This window comes from Cibotium barometz, chromosome 30 (genome assembly GCF_041138505.1).
Source record: "Cibotium barometz isolate CiBa-2024 chromosome 30, ASM4113850v1, whole genome shotgun sequence".
NCBI lineage: Eukaryota > Viridiplantae > Streptophyta > Polypodiopsida > Cyatheales > Cibotiaceae > Cibotium > Cibotium barometz.
The window spans coordinates 2,842,265-2,860,755 of record NC_141075.1 but is presented as its reverse complement, the minus strand read 5'-3'; positions in this window follow the sequence as shown (position 1 = coordinate 2,860,755).

Sequence of the window (18,491 nt, the reverse complement as noted above, 5' to 3'; positions counted from 1 at the left end):
ACCCAAAGATTATCATCAATTTGCCATACATCTAGGTCACATATCACTTTAGAGTCTACCACTTATCCTGGCATGCCAATTTCACGTTATATCTTGGACCATCTACACCTCTTCAACTTGGGAGCTAGCTTCACCACTAACCTGGGTGATGTGGTCACCTTTAGGAAGGGAGGGAGGGGGATGTAGTTTCACCCAGGTTTCACCCACCTATCACACCTTAAGGAGCTTTGCCATCTTATTTGCTGGAGTTAGCACATGTCATACCATATAAGGAGCTGTGCCGTCTTATTTTTTTGAGTGATCTTTGCCAGCTTATTTGCTTGAGCGAGCACCTGTTTTTACAAGATAGCACTTTAGAATATAAAGGAGCCTTACCACACAGAGCTTAATGTCAAATTAGGGGAAGTCTAAAGTGACCTTACGACGATGAGCTTAATGCCAAACAGGGCACGTCTAAGAAATTTGTGTTCATACTTATTTAGGACTCGTAATAGTGGTTGTACCATTTTTTATTTTTAACTAGCCTATATAAGTCAATTTCCGTAATAAGCATTACACATTCATTCCCTTGCAACCATAGAATGCTTAAGTTTTAACTTCCCCATATAAGTCAACTTCAATAATGATCATTACACATTCATTCCCTTGTATATGATGTGAGCCTAAATCATTAGAACATAATGTGTAAGCCTATAGACATGAGTCTATAGGTATACATAAGCTTGAACCCGTGAGTATAAGCATGAGCCTAGAGGCTTGAGCCCACTAGTAAGTGTGATGAGAGGCCAGCTCATTAGATGTCTCTGAGCTTATTTCTTCAAAAACTGTGTGAGCACACAAACATGAGTCTAGAGCGCGAGTCTAGAGATGCGCATAGGTCGTCCAAAGACATGAGTCTAGAGATGTGTGTGTGTGTGTCTAAAGGCGTGAGTCCCATAGAAATAAGCCTCATGATCTTGACTCCCCAAGAAAAGCGATATCTAGTAAATGCCAAGAAAAGCAATACAGAGCGTCAAAGAAAGCAAATTTGTTGGAAAAATCTGGGTGCACACACGACACACACCTTCTATCCATTTCCCAAGCACATCATCTCCATTTTTCACTAAGAGTATCAATTCTTTTCCCCACATTCTGCATCTCCTAGGAAGCTTGGACACATACACGTGCAACTAACCTCATCAATGGAAACCCTCTAAGTACATATATAGATGGGGGGACCATGGCAGGTGTGGAAGCCAACCTTATCTCCTGTATAACAATTGGCCATGGAAGCACCTCCAAAGCGCTTTGAAGAATATAAGCTCACCCTGAACTCTAATTTAACATAAACACAACCTCACCCTAGTCAACATATTAGCCATATATAGATCCAATCTCTAAGCATCAAGCTATGAGATCTTGGATTAATATCATGTTGTGCATGGTCCAGAGACTATTATCTAGATACCCATGAAACATCATTAAATGGTAGTCTTGGCAATAATTTAGCCAGTCAAAAGGTGCACCTAATTTAAAGGGCCCACCAAGCCCCTTCCACAACAATAGAAGGAGGCCTTTCATGAAGATGCATGCAGAACTTCTACTTCTATATCCTATCGTCGCGCATGGTTTGGGCACCATCTACCCATGCAAAATCATTGATAATAGTGGTCATTGGGTGATAACCCCATTGATCAAAAGGCGTGGGTTGCTTCTACCAAAATCATTCATGATAGTGTACCTCTTTAGGCCACCTTGACTACCCCAAGGTACCCAAAGATTATCATCAATTTGCCATACATCTAGGTCACATATTACTTTAGAGTCTACCACTTATCCTGGCATGCCAATTTCACGTTATATCTTGGACCATCTACACCTCTTCAACTTGGGAGCTAGCTTCACCACTAACCTGGGTGATGTGGTCACCTTTAGGAAGGGAGGGAGGGGGATGTAGTTTCACCCAGGTTTCACCCACCTATCACACCTTAAGGAGCTTTGCCATCTTATTTGCTGGAGTTAGCACATGTCATACCATATAAGGAGCTGTGCCGTCTTATTTTTTTGAGTGAGCACCTGTTTTTACAAGATAGCACTTTAGAATATAAAGGAGCCTTACCACACAGAGCTTAATGTCAAATTAGGGGAAGTCTAAAGTGACCTTACGACGATGAGCTTAATGCCAAACAGGGCACGTCTAAGAAATTTGTGTTCATACTTATTTAGGACTCGTAATAGTGGTTGTACCATTTTTTATTTTTAACTAGCCTATATAAGTCAATTTCCGTAATAAGCATTACACATTCATTCCCTTGCAACCATAGAATGCTTAAGTTTTAACTTCCCCATATAAGTCAACTTCAATAATGATCATTACACATTCATTCCCTTGTATATGATGTGAGCCTAAATCATTAGAACATAATGTGTAAGCCTATAGACATGAGTCTATAGGTATACATAAGCTTGAACCCGTGAGTATAAGCATGAGCCTAGAGGCTTGAGCCCACTAGTAAGTGTGATGAGAGGCCAGCTCATTAGATGTCTCTGAGCTTATTTCTTCAAAAACTGTGTGAGCACACAAACATGAGTCTAGAGCGCGAGTCTAGAGATGCGCATAGGTCGTCCAAAGACATGAGTCTAGAGATGTGTGTGTGTGTGTCTAAAGGCGTGAGTCCCATAGAAATAAGCCTCATGATCTTGACTCCCCAAGAAAAGCGATATCTAGTAAATGCCAAGAAAAGCAATACAGAGCGTCAAAGAAAGCAAATTTGTTGGAAAAATCTGGGTGCACACACGACACACACCTTCTATCCATTTCCCAAGCACATCATCTCCATTTTTCACTAAGAGTATCAATTCTTTTCCCCACATTCTGCATCTCCTAGGAAGCTTGGACACATACACGTGCAACTAACCTCATCAATGGAAACCCTCTATGTACATATATAGATGGGGGGACCATGGCAGGTGTGGAAGCCAACCTTATCTCCTGTATAACAATTGGCCATGGAAGCACCTCCAAAGCGCTTTGAAGAATATAAGCTCACCCTGAACTCTAATTTAACATAAACACAACCTCACCCTAGTCAACCTATTAGCCATATATAGATCCAATCTCTAAGCATCAAGCTATGAGATCTTGGATTAATATCATGTTGTGCATGGTCCAGAGACTATTATCTAGATACCCATGAAACATCATTAAATGGTAGTCTTGGCAATAATTTAGCCAGTCAAAAGGTGCACCTAATTTAAAGGGCCCACCAAGCCCCTTCCACAACAATAGAAGGAGGCCTTTCATGAAGATGCATGCAGAACTTCTACTTCTATATCCTATCGTCGCGCATGGTTTGGGCACCATCTACCCATGCAAAATCATTGATAATAGTGGTCATTGGGTGATAACCCCATTGATCAAAAGGCGTGGGTTGCTTCTACCAAAATCATTCATGATAGTGTACCTCTTTAGGCCACCTTGACTACCCCAAGGTACCCAAAGATTATCATCAATTTGCCATACATCTAGGTCACATATCACTTTAGAGTCTACCACTTATCCTGGCATGCCAATTTCACGTTATATCTTGGACCATCTACACCTCTTCAACTTGGGAGCTAGCTTCACCACTAACCTGGGTGATGTGGTCACCTTTAGGAAGGGAGGGAGGGGGATGTAGTTTCACCCAGGTTTCACCCACCTATCACACCTTAAGGAGCTTTGCCATCTTATTTGCTGGAGTTAGCACATGTCATACCATATAAGGAGCTGTGCCGTCTTATTTTTTTGAGTGATCTTTGCCAGCTTATTTGCTTGAGCGAGCACCTGTTTTTACAAGATAGCACTTTAGAATATAAAGGAGCCTTACCACACAGAGCTTAATGTCAAATTAGGGGAAGTCTAAAGTGACCTTACGACGATGAGCTTAATGCCAAACAGGGCACGTCTAAGAAATTTGTGTTCATACTTATTTAGGACTCGTAATAGTGGTTGTACCATTTTTTATTTTTAACTAGCCTATATAAGTCAATTTCCGTAATAAGCATTACACATTCATTCCCTTGCAACCATAGAATGCTTAAGTTTTAACTTCCCCATATAAGTCAACTTCAATAATGATCATTACACATTCATTCCCTTGTATATGATGTGAGCCTAAATCATTAGAACATAATGTGTAAGCCTATAGACATGAGTCTATAGGTATACATAAGCTTGAACCCGTGAGTATAAGCATGAGCCTAGAGGCTTGAGCCCACTAGTAAGTGTGATGAGAGGCCAGCTCATTAGATGTCTCTGAGCTTATTTCTTCAAAAACTGTGTGAGCACACAAACATGAGTCTAGAGCGCGAGTCTAGAGATGCGCATAGGTCGTCCAAAGACATGAGTCTAGAGATGTGTGTGTGTGTGTCTAAAGGCGTGAGTCCCATAGAAATAAGCCTCATGATCTTGACTCCCCAAGAAAAGCGATATCTAGTAAATGCCAAGAAAAGCAATACAGAGCGTCAAAGAAAGCAAATTTGTTGGAAAAATCTGGGTGCACACACGACACACACCTTCTATCCATTTCCCAAGCACATCATCTCCATTTTTCACTAAGAGTATCAATTCTTTTCCCCACATTCTGCATCTCCTAGGAAGCTTGGACACATACACGTGCAACTAACCTCATCAATGGAAACCCTCTAAGTACATATATAGATGGGGGGACCATGGCAGGTGTGGAAGCCAACCTTATCTCCTGTATAACAATTGGCCATGGAAGCACCTCCAAAGCGCTTTGAAGAATATAAGCTCACCCTGAACTCTAATTTAACATAAACACAACCTCACCCTAGTCAACATATTAGCCATATATAGATCCAATCTCTAAGCATCAAGCTATGAGATCTTGGATTAATATCATGTTGTGCATGGTCCAGAGACTATTATCTAGATACCCATGAAACATCATTAAATGGTAGTCTTGGCAATAATTTAGCCAGTCAAAAGGTGCACCTAATTTAAAGGGCCCACCAAGCCCCTTCCACAACAATAGAAGGAGGCCTTTCATGAAGATGCATGCAGAACTTCTACTTCTATATCCTATCGTCGCGCATGGTTTGGGCACCATCTACCCATGCAAAATCATTGATAATAGTGGTCATTGGGTGATAACCCCATTGATCAAAAGGCGTGGGTTGCTTCTACCAAAATCATTCATGATAGTGTACCTCTTTAGGCCACCTTGACTACCCCAAGGTACCCAAAGATTATCATCAATTTGCCATACATCTAGGTCACATATCACTTTAGAGTCTACCACTTATCCTGGCATGCCAATTTCACGTTATATCTTGGACCATCTACACCTCTTCAACTTGGGAGCTAGCTTCACCACTAACCTGGGTGATGTGGTCACCTTTAGGAAGGGAGGGAGGGGGATGTAGTTTCACCCAGGTTTCACCCACCTATCACACCTTAAGGAGCTTTGCCATCTTATTTGCTGGAGTTAGCACATGTCATACCATATAAGGAGCTGTGCCGTCTTATTTTTTTGAGTGATCTTTGCCAGCTTATTTGCTTGAGCGAGCACCTGTTTTTACAAGATAGCACTTTAGAATATAAAGGAGCCTTACCACACAGAGCTTAATGTCAAATTAGGGGAAGTCTAAAGTGACCTTACGACGATGAGCTTAATGCCAAACAGGGCACGTCTAAGAAATTTGTGTTCATACTTATTTAGGACTCGTAATAGTGGTTGTACCATTTTTTATTTTTAACTAGCCTATATAAGTCAATTTCCGTAATAAGCATTACACATTCATTCCCTTGCAACCATAGAATGCTTAAGTTTTAACTTCCCCATATAAGTCAACTTCAATAATGATCATTACACATTCATTCCCTTGTATATGATGTGAGCCTAAATCATTAGAACATAATGTGTAAGCCTATAGACATGAGTCTATAGGTATACATAAGCTTGAACCCGTGAGTATAAGCATGAGCCTAGAGGCTTGAGCCCACTAGTAAGTGTGATGAGAGGCCAGCTCATTAGATGTCTCTGAGCTTATTTCTTCAAAAACTGTGTGAGCACACAAACATGAGTCTAGAGCGCGAGTCTAGAGATGCGCATAGGTCGTCCAAAGACATGAGTCTAGAGATGTGTGTGTGTGTGTCTAAAGGCGTGAGTCCCATAGAAATAAGCCTCATGATCTTGACTCCCCAAGAAAAGCGATATCTAGTAAATGCCAAGAAAAGCAATACAGAGCGTCAAAGAAAGCAAATTTGTTGGAAAAATCTGGGTGCACACACGACACACACCTTCTATCCATTTCCCAAGCACATCATCTCCATTTTTCACTAAGAGTATCAATTCTTTTCCCCACATTCTGCATCTCCTAGGAAGCTTGGACACATACACGTGCAACTAACCTCATCAATGGAAACCCTCTAAGTACATATATAGATGGGGGGACCATGGCAGGTGTGGAAGCCAACCTTATCTCCTGTATAACAATTGGCCATGGAAGCACCTCCAAAGCGCTTTGAAGAATATAAGCTCACCCTGAACTCTAATTTAACATAAACACAACCTCACCCTAGTCAACATATTAGCCATATATAGATCCAATCTCTAAGCATCAAGCTATGAGATCTTGGATTAATATCATGTTGTGCATGGTCCAGAGACTATTATCTAGATACCCATGAAACATCATTAAATGGTAGTCTTGGCAATAATTTAGCCAGTCAAAAGGTGCACCTAATTTAAAGGGCCCACCAAGCCCCTTCCACAACAATAGAAGGAGGCCTTTCATGAAGATGCATGCAGAACTTCTACTTCTATATCCTATCGTCGCGCATGGTTTGGGCACCATCTACCCATGCAAAATCATTGATAATAGTGGTCATTGGGTGATAACCCCATTGATCAAAAGGCGTGGGTTGCTTCTACCAAAATCATTCATGATAGTGTACCTCTTTAGGCCACCTTGACTACCCCAAGGTACCCAAAGATTATCATCAATTTGCCATACATCTAGGTCACATATCACTTTAGAGTCTACCACTTATCCTGGCATGCCAATTTCACGTTATATCTTGGACCATCTACACCTCTTCAACTTGGGAGCTAGCTTCACCACTAACCTGGGTGATGTGGTCACCTTTAGGAAGGGAGGGAGGGGGATGTAGTTTCACCCAGGTTTCACCCACCTATCACACCTTAAGGAGCTTTGCCATCTTATTTGCTGGAGTTAGCACATGTCATACCATATAAGGAGCTGTGCCGTCTTATTTTTTTGAGTGATCTTTGCCAGCTTATTTGCTTGAGCGAGCACCTGTTTTTACAAGATAGCACTTTAGAATATAAAGGAGCCTTACCACACAGAGCTTAATGTCAAATTAGGGGAAGTCTAAAGTGACCTTACGACGATGAGCTTAATGCCAAACAGGGCACGTCTAAGAAATTTGTGTTCATACTTATTTAGGACTCGTAATAGTGGTTGTACCATTTTTTATTTTTAACTAGCCTATATAAGTCAATTTCCGTAATAAGCATTACACATTCATTCCCTTGCAACCATAGAATGCTTAAGTTTTAACTTCCCCATATAAGTCAACTTCAATAATGATCATTACACATTCATTCCCTTGTATATGATGTGAGCCTAAATCATTAGAACATAATGTGTAAGCCTATAGACATGAGTCTATAGGTATACATAAGCTTGAACCCGTGAGTATAAGCATGAGCCTAGAGGCTTGAGCCCACTAGTAAGTGTGATGAGAGGCCAGCTCATTAGATGTCTCTGAGCTTATTTCTTCAAAAACTGTGTGAGCACACAAACATGAGTCTAGAGCGCGAGTCTAGAGATGCGCATAGGTCGTCCAAAGACATGAGTCTAGAGATGTGTGTGTGTGTGTCTAAAGGCGTGAGTCCCATAGAAATAAGCCTCATGATCTTGACTCCCCAAGAAAAGCGATATCTAGTAAATGCCAAGAAAAGCAATACAGAGCGTCAAAGAAAGCAAATTTGTTGGAAAAATCTGGGTGCACACACGACACACACCTTCTATCCATTTCCCAAGCACATCATCTCCATTTTTCACTAAGAGTATCAATTCTTTTCCCCACATTCTGCATCTCCTAGGAAGCTTGGACACATACACGTGCAACTAACCTCATCAATGGAAACCCTCTAAGTACATATATAGATGGGGGGACCATGGCAGGTGTGGAAGCCAACCTTATCTCCTGTATAACAATTGGCCATGGAAGCACCTCCAAAGCGCTTTGAAGAATATAAGCTCACCCTGAACTCTAATTTAACATAAACACAACCTCACCCTAGTCAACATATTAGCCATATATAGATCCAATCTCTAAGCATCAAGCTATGAGATCTTGGATTAATATCATGTTGTGCATGGTCCAGAGACTATTATCTAGATACCCATGAAACATCATTAAATGGTAGTCTTGGCAATAATTTAGCCAGTCAAAAGGTGCACCTAATTTAAAGGGCCCACCAAGCCCCTTCCACAACAATAGAAGGAGGCCTTTCATGAAGATGCATGCAGAACTTCTACTTCTATATCCTATCGTCGCGCATGGTTTGGGCACCATCTACCCATGCAAAATCATTGATAATAGTGGTCATTGGGTGATAACCCCATTGATCAAAAGGCGTGGGTTGCTTCTACCAAAATCATTCATGATAGTGTACCTCTTTAGGCCACCTTGACTACCCCAAGGTACCCAAAGATTATCATCAATTTGCCATACATCTAGGTCACATATCACTTTAGAGTCTACCACTTATCCTGGCATGCCAATTTCACGTTATATCTTGGACCATCTACACCTCTTCAACTTGGGAGCTAGCTTCACCACTAACCTGGGTGATGTGGTCACCTTTAGGAAGGGAGGGAGGGGGATGTAGTTTCACCCAGGTTTCACCCACCTATCACACCTTAAGGAGCTTTGCCATCTTATTTGCTGGAGTTAGCACATGTCATACCATATAAGGAGCTGTGCCGTCTTATTTTTTTGAGTGATCTTTGCCAGCTTATTTGCTTGAGCGAGCACCTGTTTTTACAAGATAGCACTTTAGAATATAAAGGAGCCTTACCACACAGAGCTTAATGTCAAATTAGGGGAAGTCTAAAGTGACCTTACGACGATGAGCTTAATGCCAAACAGGGCACGTCTAAGAAATTTGTGTTCATACTTATTTAGGACTCGTAATAGTGGTTGTACCATTTTTTATTTTTAACTAGCCTATATAAGTCAATTTCCGTAATAAGCATTACACATTCATTCCCTTGCAACCATAGAATGCTTAAGTTTTAACTTCCCCATATAAGTCAACTTCAATAATGATCATTACACATTCATTCCCTTGTATATGATGTGAGCCTAAATCATTAGAACATAATGTGTAAGCCTATAGACATGAGTCTATAGGTATACATAAGCTTGAACCCGTGAGTATAAGCATGAGCCTAGAGGCTTGAGCCCACTAGTAAGTGTGATGAGAGGCCAGCTCATTAGATGTCTCTGAGCTTATTTCTTCAAAAACTGTGTGAGCACACAAACATGAGTCTAGAGCGCGAGTCTAGAGATGCGCATAGGTCGTCCAAAGACATGAGTCTAGAGATGTGTGTGTGTGTGTCTAAAGGCGTGAGTCCCATAGAAATAAGCCTCATGATCTTGACTCCCCAAGAAAAGCGATATCTAGTAAATGCCAAGAAAAGCAATACAGAGCGTCAAAGAAAGCAAATTTGTTGGAAAAATCTGGGTGCACACACGACACACACCTTCTATCCATTTCCCAAGCACATCATCTCCATTTTTCACTAAGAGTATCAATTCTTTTCCCCACATTCTGCATCTCCTAGGAAGCTTGGACACATACACGTGCAACTAACCTCATCAATGGAAACCCTCTAAGTACATATATAGATGGGGGGACCATGGCAGGTGTGGAAGCCAACCTTATCTCCTGTATAACAATTGGCCATGGAAGCACCTCCAAAGCGCTTTGAAGAATATAAGCTCACCCTGAACTCTAATTTAACATAAACACAACCTCACCCTAGTCAACATATTAGCCATATATAGATCCAATCTCTAAGCATCAAGCTATGAGATCTTGGATTAATATCATGTTGTGCATGGTCCAGAGACTATTATCTAGATACCCATGAAACATCATTAAATGGTAGTCTTGGCAATAATTTAGCCAGTCAAAAGGTGCACCTAATTTAAAGGGCCCACCAAGCCCCTTCCACAACAATAGAAGGAGGCCTTTCATGAAGATGCATGCAGAACTTCTACTTCTATATCCTATCGTCGCGCATGGTTTGGGCACCATCTACCCATGCAAAATCATTGATAATAGTGGTCATTGGGTGATAACCCCATTGATCAAAAGGCGTGGGTTGCTTCTACCAAAATCATTCATGATAGTGTACCTCTTTAGGCCACCTTGACTACCCCAAGGTACCCAAAGATTATCATCAATTTGCCATACATCTAGGTCACATATCACTTTAGAGTCTACCACTTATCCTGGCATGCCAATTTCACGTTATATCTTGGACCATCTACACCTCTTCAACTTGGGAGCTAGCTTCACCACTAACCTGGGTGATGTGGTCACCTTTAGGAAGGGAGGGAGGGGGATGTAGTTTCACCCAGGTTTCACCCACCTATCACACCTTAAGGAGCTTTGCCATCTTATTTGCTGGAGTTAGCACATGTCATACCATATAAGGAGCTGTGCCGTCTTATTTTTTTGAGTGATCTTTGCCAGCTTATTTGCTTGAGCGAGCACCTGTTTTTACAAGATAGCACTTTAGAATATAAAGGAGCCTTACCACACAGAGCTTAATGTCAAATTAGGGGAAGTCTAAAGTGACCTTACGACGATGAGCTTAATGCCAAACAGGGCACGTCTAAGAAATTTGTGTTCATACTTATTTAGGACTCGTAATAGTGGTTGTACCATTTTTTATTTTTAACTAGCCTATATAAGTCAATTTCCGTAATAAGCATTACACATTCATTCCCTTGCAACCATAGAATGCTTAAGTTTTAACTTCCCCATATAAGTCAACTTCAATAATGATCATTACACATTCATTCCCTTGTATATGATGTGAGCCTAAATCATTAGAACATAATGTGTAAGCCTATAGACATGAGTCTATAGGTATACATAAGCTTGAACCCGTGAGTATAAGCATGAGCCTAGAGGCTTGAGCCCACTAGTAAGTGTGATGAGAGGCCAGCTCATTAGATGTCTCTGAGCTTATTTCTTCAAAAACTGTGTGAGCACACAAACATGAGTCTAGAGCGCGAGTCTAGAGATGCGCATAGGTCGTCCAAAGACATGAGTCTAGAGATGTGTGTGTGTGTGTCTAAAGGCGTGAGTCCCATAGAAATAAGCCTCATGATCTTGACTCCCCAAGAAAAGCGATATCTAGTAAATGCCAAGAAAAGCAATACAGAGCGTCAAAGAAAGCAAATTTGTTGGAAAAATCTGGGTGCACACACGACACACACCTTCTATCCATTTCCCAAGCACATCATCTCCATTTTTCACTAAGAGTATCAATTCTTTTCCCCACATTCTGCATCTCCTAGGAAGCTTGGACACATACACGTGCAACTAACCTCATCAATGGAAACCCTCTAAGTACATATATAGATGGGGGGACCATGGCAGGTGTGGAAGCCAACCTTATCTCCTGTATAACAATTGGCCATGGAAGCACCTCCAAAGCGCTTTGAAGAATATAAGCTCACCCTGAACTCTAATTTAACATAAACACAACCTCACCCTAGTCAACATATTAGCCATATATAGATCCAATCTCTAAGCATCAAGCTATGAGATCTTGGATTAATATCATGTTGTGCATGGTCCAGAGACTATTATCTAGATACCCATGAAACATCATTAAATGGTAGTCTTGGCAATAATTTAGCCAGTCAAAAGGTGCACCTAATTTAAAGGGCCCACCAAGCCCCTTCCACAACAATAGAAGGAGGCCTTTCATGAAGATGCATGCAGAACTTCTACTTCTATATCCTATCGTCGCGCATGGTTTGGGCACCATCTACCCATGCAAAATCATTGATAATAGTGGTCATTGGGTGATAACCCCATTGATCAAAAGGCGTGGGTTGCTTCTACCAAAATCATTCATGATAGTGTACCTCTTTAGGCCACCTTGACTACCCCAAGGTACCCAAAGATTATCATCAATTTGCCATACATCTAGGTCACATATCACTTTAGAGTCTACCACTTATCCTGGCATGCCAATTTCACGTTATATCTTGGACCATCTACACCTCTTCAACTTGGGAGCTAGCTTCACCACTAACCTGGGTGATGTGGTCACCTTTAGGAAGGGAGGGAGGGGGATGTAGTTTCACCCAGGTTTCACCCACCTATCACACCTTAAGGAGCTTTGCCATCTTATTTGCTGGAGTTAGCACATGTCATACCATATAAGGAGCTGTGCCGTCTTATTTTTTTGAGTGATCTTTGCCAGCTTATTTGCTTGAGCGAGCACCTGTTTTTACAAGATAGCACTTTAGAATATAAAGGAGCCTTACCACACAGAGCTTAATGTCAAATTAGGGGAAGTCTAAAGTGACCTTACGACGATGAGCTTAATGCCAAACAGGGCACGTCTAAGAAATTTGTGTTCATACTTATTTAGGACTCGTAATAGTGGTTGTACCATTTTTTATTTTTAACTAGCCTATATAAGTCAATTTCCGTAATAAGCATTACACATTCATTCCCTTGCAACCATAGAATGCTTAAGTTTTAACTTCCCCATATAAGTCAACTTCAATAATGATCATTACACATTCATTCCCTTGTATATGATGTGAGCCTAAATCATTAGAACATAATGTGTAAGCCTATAGACATGAGTCTATAGGTATACATAAGCTTGAACCCGTGAGTATAAGCATGAGCCTAGAGGCTTGAGCCCACTAGTAAGTGTGATGAGAGGCCAGCTCATTAGATGTCTCTGAGCTTATTTCTTCAAAAACTGTGTGAGCACACAAACATGAGTCTAGAGCGCGAGTCTAGAGATGCGCATAGGTCGTCCAAAGACATGAGTCTAGAGATGTGTGTGTGTGTGTCTAAAGGCGTGAGTCCCATAGAAATAAGCCTCATGATCTTGACTCCCCAAGAAAAGCGATATCTAGTAAATGCCAAGAAAAGCAATACAGAGCGTCAAAGAAAGCAAATTTGTTGGAAAAATCTGGGTGCACACACGACACACACCTTCTATCCATTTCCCAAGCACATCATCTCCATTTTTCACTAAGAGTATCAATTCTTTTCCCCACATTCTGCATCTCCTAGGAAGCTTGGACACATACACGTGCAACTAACCTCATCAATGGAAACCCTCTAAGTACATATATAGATGGGGGGACCATGGCAGGTGTGGAAGCCAACCTTATCTCCTGTATAACAATTGGCCATGGAAGCACCTCCAAAGCGCTTTGAAGAATATAAGCTCACCCTGAACTCTAATTTAACATAAACACAACCTCACCCTAGTCAACATATTAGCCATATATAGATCCAATCTCTAAGCATCAAGCTATGAGATCTTGGATTAATATCATGTTGTGCATGGTCCAGAGACTATTATCTAGATACCCATGAAACATCATTAAATGGTAGTCTTGGCAATAATTTAGCCAGTCAAAAGGTGCACCTAATTTAAAGGGCCCACCAAGCCCCTTCCACAACAATAGAAGGAGGCCTTTCATGAAGATGCATGCAGAACTTCTACTTCTATATCCTATCGTCGCGCATGGTTTGGGCACCATCTACCCATGCAAAATCATTGATAATAGTGGTCATTGGGTGATAACCCCATTGATCAAAAGGCGTGGGTTGCTTCTACCAAAATCATTCATGATAGTGTACCTCTTTAGGCCACCTTGACTACCCCAAGGTACCCAAAGATTATCATCAATTTGCCATACATCTAGGTCACATATCACTTTAGAGTCTACCACTTATCCTGGCATGCCAATTTCACGTTATATCTTGGACCATCTACACCTCTTCAACTTGGGAGCTAGCTTCACCACTAACCTGGGTGATGTGGTCACCTTTAGGAAGGGAGGGAGGGGGATGTAGTTTCACCCAGGTTTCACCCACCTATCACACCTTAAGGAGCTTTGCCATCTTATTTGCTGGAGTTAGCACATGTCATACCATATAAGGAGCTGTGCCGTCTTATTTTTTTGAGTGATCTTTGCCAGCTTATTTGCTTGAGCGAGCACCTGTTTTTACAAGATAGCACTTTAGAATATAAAGGAGCCTTACCACACAGAGCTTAATGTCAAATTAGGGGAAGTCTAAAGTGACCTTACGACGATGAGCTTAATGCCAAACAGGGCACGTCTAAGAAATTTGTGTTCATACTTATTTAGGACTCGTAATAGTGGTTGTACCATTTTTTATTTTTAACTAGCCTATATAAGTCAATTTCCGTAATAAGCATTACACATTCATTCCCTTGCAACCATAGAATGCTTAAGTTTTAACTTCCCCATATAAGTCAACTTCAATAATGATCATTACACATTCATTCCCTTGTATATGATGTGAGCCTAAATCATTAGAACATAATGTGTAAGCCTATAGACATGAGTCTATAGGTATACATAAGCTTGAACCCGTGAGTATAAGCATGAGCCTAGAGGCTTGAGCCCACTAGTAAGTGTGATGAGAGGCCAGCTCATTAGATGTCTCTGAGCTTATTTCTTCAAAAACTGTGTGAGCACACAAACATGAGTCTAGAGCGCGAGTCTAGAGATGCGCATAGGTCGTCCAAAGACATGAGTCTAGAGATGTGTGTGTGTGTGTCTAAAGGCGTGAGTCCCATAGAAATAAGCCTCATGATCTTGACTCCCCAAGAAAAGCGATATCTAGTAAATGCCAAGAAAAGCAATACAGAGCGTCAAAGAAAGCAAATTTGTTGGAAAAATCTGGGTGCACACACGACACACACCTTCTATCCATTTCCCAAGCACATCATCTCCATTTTTCACTAAGAGTATCAATTCTTTTCCCCACATTCTGCATCTCCTAGGAAGCTTGGACACATACACGTGCAACTAACCTCATCAATGGAAACCCTCTAAGTACATATATAGATGGGGGGACCATGGCAGGTGTGGAAGCCAACCTTATCTCCTGTATAACAATTGGCCATGGAAGCACCTCCAAAGCGCTTTGAAGAATATAAGCTCACCCTGAACTCTAATTTAACATAAACACAACCTCACCCTAGTCAACATATTAGCCATATATAGATCCAATCTCTAAGCATCAAGCTATGAGATCTTGGATTAATATCATGTTGTGCATGGTCCAGAGACTATTATCTAGATACCCATGAAACATCATTAAATGGTAGTCTTGGCAATAATTTAGCCAGTCAAAAGGTGCACCTAATTTAAAGGGCCCACCAAGCCCCTTCCACAACAATAGAAGGAGGCCTTTCATGAAGATGCATGCAGAACTTCTACTTCTATATCCTATCGTCGCGCATGGTTTGGGCACCATCTACCCATGCAAAATCATTGATAATAGTGGTCATTGGGTGATAACCCCATTGATCAAAAGGCGTGGGTTGCTTCTACCAAAATCATTCATGATAGTGTACCTCTTTAGGCCACCTTGACTACCCCAAGGTACCCAAAGATTATCATCAATTTGCCATACATCTAGGTCACATATCACTTTAGAGTCTACCACTTATCCTGGCATGCCAATTTCACGTTATATCTTGGACCATCTACACCTCTTCAACTTGGGAGCTAGCTTCACCACTAACCTGGGTGATGTGGTCACCTTTAGGAAGGGAGGGAGGGGGATGTAGTTTCACCCAGGTTTCACCCACCTATCACACCTTAAGGAGCTTTGCCATCTTATTTGCTGGAGTTAGCACATGTCATACCATATAAGGAGCTGTGCCGTCTTATTTTTTTGAGTGATCTTTGCCAGCTTATTTGCTTGAGCGAGCACCTGTTTTTACAAGATAGCACTTTAGAATATAAAGGAGCCTTACCACACAGAGCTTAATGTCAAATTAGGGGAAGTCTAAAGTGACCTTACGACGATGAGCTTAATGCCAAACAGGGCACGTCTAAGAAATTTGTGTTCATACTTATTTAGGACTCGTAATAGTGGTTGTACCATTTTTTATTTTTAACTAGCCTATATAAGTCAATTTCCGTAATAAGCATTACACATTCATTCCCTTGCAACCATAGAATGCTTAAGTTTTAACTTCCCCATATAAGTCAACTTCAATAATGATCATTACACATTCATTCCCTTGTATATGATGTGAGCCTAAATCATTAGAACATAATGTGTAAGCCTATAGACATGAGTCTATAGGTATACATAAGCTTGAACCCGTGAGTATAAGCATGAGCCTAGAGGCTTGAGCCCACTAGTAAGTGTGATGAGAGGCCAGCTCATTAGATGTCTCTGAGCTTATTTCTTCAAAAACTGTGTGAGCACACAAACATGAGTCTAGAGCGCGAGTCTAGAGATGCGCATAGGTCGTCCAAAGACATGAGTCTAGAGATGTGTGTGTGTGTGTCTAAAGGCGTGAGTCCCATAGAAATAAGCCTCATGATCTTGACTCCCCAAGAAAAGCGATATCTAGTAAATGCCAAGAAAAGCAATACAGAGCGTCAAAGAAAGCAAATTTGTTGGAAAAATCTGGGTGCACACACGACACACACCTTCTATCCATTTCCCAAGCACATCATCTCCATTTTTCACTAAGAGTATCAATTCTTTTCCCCACATTCTGCATCTCCTAGGAAGCTTGGACACATACACGTGCAACTAACCTCATCAATGGAAACCCTCTAAGTACATATATAGATGGGGGGACCATGGCAGGTGTGGAAGCCAACCTTATCTCCTGTATAACAATTGGCCATGGAAGCACCTCCAAAGCGCTTTGAAGAATATAAGCTCACCCTGAACTCTAATTTAACATAAACACAACCTCACCCTAGTCAACATATTAGCCATATATAGATCCAATCTCTAAGCATCAAGCTATGAGATCTTGGATTAATATCATGTTGTGCATGGTCCAGAGACTATTATCTAGATACCCATGAAACATCATTAAATGGTAGTCTTGGCAATAATTTAGCCAGTCAAAAGGTGCACCTAATTTAAAGGGCCCACCAAGCCCCTTCCACAACAATAGAAGGAGGCCTTTCATGAAGATGCATGCAGAACTTCTACTTCTATATCCTATCGTCGCGCATGGTTTGGGCACCATCTACCCATGCAAAATCATTGATAATAGTGGTCATTGGGTGATAACCCCATTGATCAAAAGGCGTGGGTTGCTTCTACCAAAATCATTCATGATAGTGTACCTCTTTAGGCCACCTTGACTACCCCAAGGTACCCAAAGATTATCATCAATTTGCCATACATCTAGGTCACATATCACTTTAGAGTCTACCACTTATCCTGGCATGCCAATTTCACGTTATATCTTGGACCATCTACACCTCTTCAACTTGGGAGCTAGCTTCACCACTAACCTGGGTGATGTGGTCACCTTTAGGAAGGGAGGGAGGGGGATGTAGTTTCACCCAGGTTTCACCCACCTATCACACCTTAAGGAGCTTTGCCATCTTATTTGCTGGAGTTAGCACATGTCATACAATATAAGGAGCTGTGCCGTCTTATTTTTTTGAGTGATCTTTGCCAGCTTATTTGCTTGAGCGAGCACCTGTTTTTACAAGATAGCACTTTAGAATATAAAGGAGCCTTACCACACAGAGCTTAATGTCAAATTAGGGGAAGTCTAAAGTGACCTTACGACGATGAGCTTAATGCCAAACAGGGCACGTCTAAGAAATTTGTGTTCATACTTATTTAGGACTCGTAATAGTGGTTGTACCATTTTTTATTTTTAACTAGCCTATATAAGTCAATTTCCGTAATAAGCATTACACATTCATTCCCTTGCAACCATAGAATGCTTAAGTTTTAACTTCCCCATATAAGTCAACTTCAATAATGATCATTACACATTCATTCCCTTGTATATGATGTGAGCCTAAATCATTAGAACATAATGTGTAAGCCTATAGACATGAGTCTATAGGTATACATAAGCTTGAACCCGTGAGTATAAGCATGAGCCTAGAGGCTTGAGCCCACTAGTAAGTGTGATGAGAGGCCAGCTCATTAGATGTCTCTGAGCTTATTTCTTCAAAAACTGTGTGAGCACACAAACATGAGTCTAGAGCGCGAGTCTAGAGATGCGCATAGGTCGTCCAAAGACATGAGTCTAGAGATGTGTGTGTGTGTGTCTAAAGGCGTGAGTCCCATAGAAATAAGCCTCATGATCTTGACTCCCCAAGAAAAGCGATATCTAGTAAATGCCAAGAAAAGCAATACAGAGCGTCAAAG